Here is a 9,100-nt window from a genome sequence, read left to right on the forward strand (position 1 = left end):
ATACTTACCTGGGCGGGGTCAATGGGCAATCAGGAAGACCCATGGCCTAGGGTGGTGGCTTTCATTGCACTTGGGAGGTGCACCAACCTAAGGTCTGTCCAAGCGGCAGAGCCTACGTCATAATTTGTAGTAGTGGGGGCCTGCGTTCGCGCGGCCTCTGCCAAATTCAAGTCAAGTTTCATATGATGCAACGTCGTTTGTGTAATTGCTATCAAGCAAACCTTATATGTATCATTAATTCAGGAAAGTTGCAAATTAAATTTATCATCTTTTAGTTCACATTTACGGGATGTCATAAATTGCGATTGTTTAGTAATATGGTCATATTTACAGCCTCACCTCTAATTAGGCTCAAAAGTTGATGTACTTCCATTTGAAATCAAATCAAACTAGAATAAAAAAATTTATTTTATTTTTTAAATTGAGTCGAATAAGAGGTGTTTGATATGAATTCATAGTTTGAATTAGTATTTTGAGTATATAGCTCAATTTAGTTCGAATTTGTGATTTTGATTAATTTAAATCGGTAGTTTGAATTCTTGACTTAGTTCACCTCAAATTCATGATTTTAATTGATGATTTAATATATTTAGGTAAAATAATGTCATTTTATCAATGAGTTATGAAATCGAATTACGAATATGATTTTATTTGAATCAAAGTCAAATTATCTTTAATTTTAGCTCAACAAATTCGAATTAAATTTTAACAAAACTATTTTTCATTCAAATTGGCTTAAACCGAAGCGTGTTTGGGTTTGGCCTAGATAAGGTAATACAACCACTGTGACTATTAGTGTCAGCAATGCATAATTGACTAATACTAATTTAGTTAGGTTCAAATTCGAGAAAGAGTAATATTATGTATACATATTTTTTATACATAAATAATATGTACTCATGTGATTGAGTTTTATTTTATTTTTAATTAAAAATTATCTAACATAATAACACATTATTTATGTATATAAATTTAAGAAAGAATAATACTATGTATATATATATATTTTATATACAAATAATATATTATCATATAATTAAAATTTATTTTATTTTTAATTTAAAATTATTTAATTATATAATAATACTAAATTATATAATAAAAATTTATATATATAAATTTAGTCGCCCGAGAAATGTAAGTTAGATAAACCAATACCAGGTTGACCATAAATTTTAGCATTTAAACTGATTCAGTTTGTTGTTGATACCTGAAAAACCAAATAAGTTATTAGCCCCACGACAATTTGTACGTATAAATTTATTTGTCAGAGAAATGTAAGTTAGATATGCTAATACCAGTTTGACCATAAATTTTGGCATTTAAACTGATTCAGTTTGTTATCGATATGTGAAAAACCAAATAAGTAATTAGCCCCAAGCGGGTAGATACCGTTCGGTTGGATGAGGAACACCACGTGATAACCGCGTTATCGGCCAAGAATCCAAAACAGAAAAGGCAAAAGCTCCATACGTGTCTCAACCCCTTCGGTCGAGTCAACAAAACCCATCCACGGCTTGCTCACATCCACTTGCGGCACAAGGGGGGTCCTTTTTTTCACTCTATATATATATCTTGAGATTTCCTTGCGCTCTAACGATGTGGGACTTTTAAAATCCATACATTGTAAAATCTATGGATAAACCAACCGCTAGAATTTAACAAAGTGTTTAAATTCTAATTAACATTAGTCTGAGTTCTGAAAACGAAAATTTGTATACTTAGCAGAGCAATGTTAAAGCCCCATGAACAGGTTAGCAATCAAGTGATTTCATCTAGACGTTGGAGTAAAGTTCAGCTGTTCATCACCATTCTTCCTTGACATGTAATTATGTGCAGGAAACACAATCGACAAAGTCCAAAAATAACTGAATTAAAATTAAAACTCATATCCTAGAATCTGATCATTTTAGCTCAATGCAAAACAAATGTTGAATCTTCTAGTTCAAATATACAGGATGTAATATGGTTTGTGAAAATCTCAATGAATGGGCATATTTTCAGCCTCACTAATAATGCAGTCAAATATCCTAATTTCATCAATAATTGCCATTCTAGCAGGAAATTTCATAAGTTCTTCTAGATCAAATTTCCAAGATGTAAGTGTAACACCCCAGGTCCAATAACCCGGCCCACTGTCAAGATATTGTCCACTTTGGACACACAGTCCATCATGGGTTTGCTTTTGGGCTTTGCAACCCAAAACGCGTCTTAACAGTTAAGGAGCTCACAGGCTATTTAACCAATTCAATTCTCCCACCACTAACCAATGTGGGATCCAAAGACAGAGCACACACAGACCCAGCATCTCTCCCGTGCTTTGTCGATGTGGGATTCGCCTAAGGGTATCACATACACCCCCCCTTACGGGACTCAGCGTCCTCGCTGAGGTTTGCCCCACCATCGATCAAGAGGACACGTGGAGCTGCTCTGATACCATTTGTAACACCCCAGGTCCAATAACCCGGCCCACTGTCAAGATATTGTCCACTTTGGACACACAGTCCATCATGAGTTTGCTTCTGGGCTTTGCAACCCAAAACGCGTCTTAACAGTTAAGGAGCTCACAGGCTATTTAACCAATTCAATTCTCCCACCACTAACCAATGTGGGATCCAAAGACAGAACACACACAGACCCAACATCTCTCCCGTGCTTTGTCGATGTGGGATTCGCCTAAGGGTATCACAGTAAGGGACTGTGTAGTGCTTCCACAACTGTTCAGTTAGGGTCCTGGCGAGGCTGCAACAGCGACAGCATGGAGTTGAGAGTGGAAGTGGGAACTAGAGACCGAGAGAGTGAAGACTTGAGAGTTTTGGGATTTTAAGAGAAAATTAGTCCCTACTTTCCAGTTTTCCAGTTTTTTTAAGAACCCTACCTTCCATGGCATGATTAAGCCACTATCCTGTCCCACTTTGATCTTACTATGCAACCCTTCATGCCAAACAGTTAAAACCAAATATATGTGGATACCAACTTTAGGATTTACATGATCATGCAAAGCAGAAAAACATCAGTTGGGGAAAATTTTATATATGTATATACCTGTCTTTGCCATTGGAGCAAGGCTCCATCAATTCTAGCTTGGCAGTGATTAGGGCAACTATACACCACATGCATGGTTGAGATATTATACAACTGGCATATTGTGATCGGCTGAACATTGCAGATGAGATTACAGTAATTGAAGAGACATGGAAAGAAAGAAAGCACAAAAGGCGTCACAGTTTCACTTTCTGATCAGCCAAGCCAAAATGATAATGACACGTACCATAACAACTGCAATTTTCTTTCTTTCTTCCTTCTCATGAACACAATTTTTTTTCTTTTTGGGATGATAATACGTCAATAAATGTTCATGTTATCTGCTCTATTTATGATAATCAAACTGTGCTGTTGAAAGATAATGCTCCCTAGAACTGAAGAAGATTGTCTGCGTGAACAAGCAAGCAAAAATAAAAGGCTCAGTTAATAGAGTTGGATTTTAAGCATGAACTGCAAATTCTTCCATAGTTGATATCTTGAATATGAGAGTACATAAAACTATTGAATATTGGCAGAGAGTGAGAGAGACTCGTTAAGAATAAATATCCCACACCGAAGCAGTACAAAGCAATAGTTTAACCGTGGCATGTATAATTAGAAGAGCAAATCAGCATGTAAACATACTTACCTGGACGGGGTCAATGGGCTATCAAGACGGCTCATGGCCTAGGAAGGTGGCCTCCATTGCACTTGGGAGGTGCACCCACCTAAGGTCTCCCCAAGTGGGAGAGCCTACGTCATAATTTGTGGTTGCGGGGGCCTGCGTTCGCGCGGCCCCTGTCAAATCGATACTCTAATTCTTATTGTCTCGCACATTTTTGGCAAAATTTTATCTTAAGATGTTTATAAAATTTTGACGGGATATGTGTTTTGCAGAGAAGTAGGTATATTTTCAACTTTTAAAAGTTCTTTTAGGAAAATATTTTGATGGATGGAAACATATAAAATGCCAAAATTCCAGAAATAAATGCGATAGCTGAGTGTATAAGGTCCTAAATTAGGCAAACACAATGGAATATACCACTATGGAACCAATTGTTGCTGTTATTCTTCTTCTCAGCTCGTTCGGTAACCCAAACTTGGGAAAGAAATAAAGAGAAAAGAGACCCTTATAGAGAATGTGTAAAAATTCCATATAATAGAGTCCACCATTTATCCAACTTGCTGCTTCAACATAATTATTTTTTTATTAATTTACAATTGTTTCTGTAGTGGGGAATGATCTATTTGTTATTGAGTCGCCGTCTTTGATAAGAGATTTTAGATGTGACTGTTGAAAAAATTGATTTTATACGTTTTACAGTGTTAAATTCTATGGAACTAAGAATTAAATAATCAGTCATTTCTGGAAGTGGAAGTAGAATATGAGTTCAAATTACTTATATATCAGTTTTCGACATGGTCTCCAACTTCACTCTGATTTGATATCTTACTGCAAAACAATGGAAAAACAAGTTGTTGTGAGGTTGTACCATACCATGCGCGCATTGCTAGCCTTCTGAAACTCTAAATCAGAGTTTAAACTGATCAAACTTAACAACATTTAGTTCTCTAGGCTCTTTGCAAACAGCTTCTACCAACAAAAATTTCCCATACTTGGTTTTTATTTTCTAAAGGGTGCATAATATTACTACACTTGCGGAAAAAAATACTTCATAATATAAAATTTTGGTCGTTTGAGTTTTGAAGCCTGATGTTACTCGGACTTGCCAAAGCAGTTAAATAATAATTTAGTTTGACGACATCTATCAAGCTTGAGTCCCACACTGACAAGTCAGAAGAGCGGAGTACAAGATCGCAAGTTTAAATAAGAAGCACAAAACACAAAGCGACATACTTACCTGGACGGGGTCAATGGGCGATCAAGAAGACTCATGGCCTAGGGTGGTGGCCTCCATTGCACTTGGGAGGGGCACCACCCTAAGGTCTCCCCAAGTGGGAGAGCCTACGTCATAATTTGTTGTAGAGGGGGCCTGCGTTCGCGCGGCCCCTGTCCAATGCTAAAATCATGAACCTTTATAACGCACTCTTTTCGTCAATAGTTCTTTTATTCTTGTTTAGTTGCTTGGTGTCTTTTGTTTATTATTTTGGTTCATAAGTTTGCTGATTTTTCTGTTTAGTAGTATGGTGGTTTGGAGTTAGCCAGGAATGCTGAAAAAATTTTGCACAAATTGTATCACCTAAGCATTGATACCGTCCCAACAGCCTTGAAAGAAGGCTCACTAACCATTAGGACTTGGTGTGCTATGTGGATTCTTACGAAAAGTTAAGCCTTGTGAATTTCCTCTTTCGTGGAAATAGAAGTTACAGACGAATGATCAGCCTCTATGACAAGACTAGGAATAATCTAATCTTCTAAATGAGTCAGTGGAGAAGTAGTGCCAAGAGAAGAGTAAAGGTTCTTGCAATAATAAACAATATGGTTCACAATCAAGGATGAATCACTTGACTATTACTAAATTTCAGGCAAGGGATACCTGATTTCGCAGCTCTAATAATGAAAAAATCTGGTGCTGCGATCCCCATCTTTCAACCATGATAAACTGACGAGTCCTTATCTTTGTGCCAGTTCTCTCATTGGGAATCTACACATATCATCACACGTATTTATATGCTGTGGTGTGTTATTTAGTATCTCCTCAGATTTTTTATGAGTCCTTTAAAATCCCAAGGCCAATGATACAACTACCCATATAAGTCTTCTCCAAAAGCTAGCTTGGAGATAGATTCTTTTCTCAATACATTCACAGAACTCAGTAGAAGGATAACTTTGTAACACGATACTTTCTTTTTATATGATAATATGTAACAGTATAAGGATGCTTTCTTTTTATGATGATAATACGTCAAGTTTTCATGCTCTCTAGAACTAGGGGAGATTGTCTGCATGAACAAGCAAGCAAAGATAAAAGGCTTAGTTAATAGAGTTGGATTGTAAGCATGAACTGTAAATTCTTCCATAGTATCTCGAGTATGGGAGAACATAAAAATATCGAAAATAGGCATAGTGAGAGAGACCTGTTAGCTAGGCTCAGTGACGAGGGCTTGCAACCAGGTGGGGCACCAAGCTGGTTGAAAGAGAGACTTGTTAAGAATATCCCACACCGAAAAAATACAAAGCAATACTTCATCCCTGACAGGTATAAGTTGAAGAGCAAATCATCAATTAAGTATACTTACCTGGACGGGGTCAATGGGTGATCAGCAAGGCCCATGGCTTAGGAAGGTGGTCTCTATTGCACTTAGGTGGTGCACCCTTCTAAGGTCTGCCCAACAGGCAGAGCCTACGTCATAATTTGTGGCAGTGGGGGCCTGCGTTCGCGCGGCCCTGTCAATTCAAAACTTAAATCGTTTTATAGAAGATTGAAAATGACAATTTACGAATTTGTATGGATATTAAAGCGTCGCTGACCAATATATTACAACGTGTAAATTGTATTTTCATGGGCCATTTCTTTGATTCTAAATTTTTCATGTGTATAATTTCGCATTATTGATAGTATATACAAATAATAATGTGCTGTAGATATTCTGCTTAAACATAATAGTTTAGTTAAAGTGTGTAACCACATCCACACTGCTCAAACTCTCTTTCCACATCGGAATTCCACGGTGGTGTAACTGCAAGTGAGAAATATAAAATAGAAATGCGGAACCTGTAAAACTTACCTGGATGGGTGGTGATCAGGGCGATCTATGGCCGAGGGTGGTGGCCCCCATTGCACTTGGGAGGCACCACGCTAAGGTCTCCTCAAGCAGGCAGGAGAGCCTACGTCATAATTTGTGGTAGTGGGGGCATGTGTTTGTGCAGCCCCTACCCAATTAAGGATTTAAATTTTTTATTCCTCAGTTACATGTTTTCCAGGGATCAGTTTTTATGTAAAATGTCAGACAGAGATAGTGGGTACCAGAGAACCTACGGTGTTTTTAACTATTGAAATGTCCAGATCAAAGGTAATTCTTCTCAAAAGCCCGTTCAATAACCCGAGCTTGGGAAAGAAATAAAGAGACATGAGACCCTTTATAGAGAATGTGGTAAAAAATTCATATTAGAGTCTGATCACCATGTACTATGATAGATGGTAGCTCCTCTACCCCTAATGGGCTGCTTCGAGATTGGAAAGTAACTGAATTTTTTTCTCTTTTAATTTCCAGTATTTTCTGTATTGGGAAATGATCTGTTTGTCATTGAGCAGCCATCTTTGATAGGAGATCGTAGATATGATTGTTTAAGACTAGAGAACTGAGGTATGATTGTTTAAAAATGGTGATTTGAAATATGATTACTCAATAAATGGATTTTATACGTTTCAAAGTGTTAACTTCTGCGATTGAAATGGTTTGATCTAGCCTCTCTACAAATAGCAAGGAAAACTTCTTGTAATTAGTTTTTTTTTTCCCTAGATGGTGCATAATATTATTACAGTCGCTGAAAAAAATTACCTAAGTTTTGGTCATTTGAGTTTTGAAGCCTGATATTTCTAAACTCGGACGTGCCAAAGCAGTTAAATAATAATATTTTAGTTTTATTGGATGCCAAGCTTGAGTCCCACATTGACAAGTCGGTAGAGCAGAGTACAAGGTCGCAAGTTTAAATAAGAAGCACAAAACACAGAGGAACATACTTACCTGGACGGGGTCAATGGGCGATCAAGAAAGCTCATGGCCTAGGTTGGTGGCTTTCATTGCACTTAGGAGGTGCACCAGCCTAAGGTCTCCCCAAGTGGGAGAGCCTACGTCATAATTTGTGGTAGTGGGGGCCTGCGTTCGCGCGGCCCCTATCAAATTTCTCTATCAAGTTTTTGTAAGTCCTTTTGTCTGTCCTTACGCGTGTTGGTGATTTGGTGTATTCAATTAATTATAGTTTTAGATACAGTTGTCTTTCAGGATATTAATTAATTTATAGTTGTAATCACGAGTCAACGCATGAATTTCACCTACCCAGCAAAATCATTCACCCACCCAGCCAACCCGCAAATTACTTGCCCGCCAAGCAAAGTCATTCTCTCACCCAGCCAACCCATAAATTACTCACCCGCCCAGCAAACCTGTACGGCAAAACCCAGCCAAGGAAAGATCACCCATCCACTCAGCCAACCTATAGAAGTCACCCAACCAAAAAGAAAACTCCCATCATCGCCAAGTTGCTGTTACTGACATTGTCCAGTCGTCGACAACAACGTTTCATCTCTTTGGACAGACTCCACCGGCGGGTTTTCATCATTTTTACAAATCTCAAACTTAAACACCTAAAACATGTCAAATAATGTGAGTATTAGTTTAAAATTTTGAAGATTTGCTTATTTTGTTAGGTTGATTTGGGTTTTCTTAAATTTGACTTTATTAGATTAAAATTGAGTTTTCTTAAATTTGATTTTATTATAATGAAATAATTTTTTACTTGGTAAAAATAATTCATATAAGTTGAAAAAAATATTGAGATATATGATTTGGTATAGATCTGTTGAGATAATATTTTTTGACAAAATTTCTAGATTGTGATTAGCCAAATGTTGGCTGAATAGTTGACTGGACAACCAACTATCTAGCCAATTAATTTTAAATTTTAAAATTTTTTAAAACTGATTGATCAGATAATTGACTAACTAACTAACTAATTTTTCATATTTAAAAATTAGTTGATCAACCAACCAATTTTTAATTAAATGAAATTAGTTGATCGAGTGGTTGCCCAACCAATCAATTTTCTTTAAAAAAATTAAGTTGGCGGCCAACCAATTCCTTAAATAAAAAATTGGTTGGCCACCAATTCTTTATTCGTTCAACCAATTTTAAATTATTAATTACTAAAATTTTAAATTGTTTTTTACTTTATTTTTTTACTATTTTTATAATTTTAATTCTTTTTTTTATAACTTTGTTTTATGATTTAATTTTTAAAATTAATGTTTTATTTCCTTGTTTCAGAAATTCTCTATGAATGAGCGGGACGGTGAGTATAAGTTTCACCTTGCACACAAATTTCGAGGCCAAATGAGTGTTTGAGCAAACCTAGATGCAATTACAAAGATACAATCTAGTATCAATATGAGCC

At 36.5% G+C, this 9,100-nt stretch overlaps 6 non-coding genes across 6 annotated transcripts; all 6 read left to right on the plus strand.

Annotated features, from left to right (window-relative positions):
• LOC123209830 lies at positions 1 to 161 on the plus strand. The gene has a single exon (XR_006501139.1). It is a non-coding gene; the product is annotated as a U1 spliceosomal RNA (small nuclear RNA).
• Positions 162 to 3,665: 3,504 nt separating this feature from the next.
• LOC123209862 lies at positions 3,666 to 3,826 on the plus strand. Its single transcript, XR_006501169.1, has one exon. It is a non-coding gene; the product is annotated as a U1 spliceosomal RNA (small nuclear RNA).
• Positions 3,827 to 4,878: 1,052 nt separating this feature from the next.
• Positions 4,879 to 5,039, plus strand: LOC123209828. Its single transcript, XR_006501137.1, has one exon. It is a non-coding gene; the product is annotated as a U1 spliceosomal RNA (small nuclear RNA).
• A 1,178-nt stretch (positions 5,040 to 6,217) lies between these two features.
• Positions 6,218 to 6,378, plus strand: LOC123209866. Its single transcript, XR_006501172.1, has one exon. It is a non-coding gene; the product is annotated as a U1 spliceosomal RNA (small nuclear RNA).
• A 328-nt stretch (positions 6,379 to 6,706) lies between these two features.
• Positions 6,707 to 6,863, plus strand: LOC123209833. Its single transcript, XR_006501141.1, has one exon. It is a non-coding gene; the product is annotated as a U1 spliceosomal RNA (small nuclear RNA).
• An 803-nt stretch (positions 6,864 to 7,666) lies between these two features.
• On the plus strand, positions 7,667 to 7,827 carry LOC123209839. The gene has a single exon (XR_006501147.1). It is a non-coding gene; the product is annotated as a U1 spliceosomal RNA (small nuclear RNA).
• Positions 7,828 to 9,100: the final 1,273 nt, after the last annotated feature.

Source organism: Mangifera indica, chromosome 2, assembly GCF_011075055.1.
Source record: "Mangifera indica cultivar Alphonso chromosome 2, CATAS_Mindica_2.1, whole genome shotgun sequence".
Lineage (NCBI taxonomy): Eukaryota > Viridiplantae > Streptophyta > Magnoliopsida > Sapindales > Anacardiaceae > Mangifera > Mangifera indica.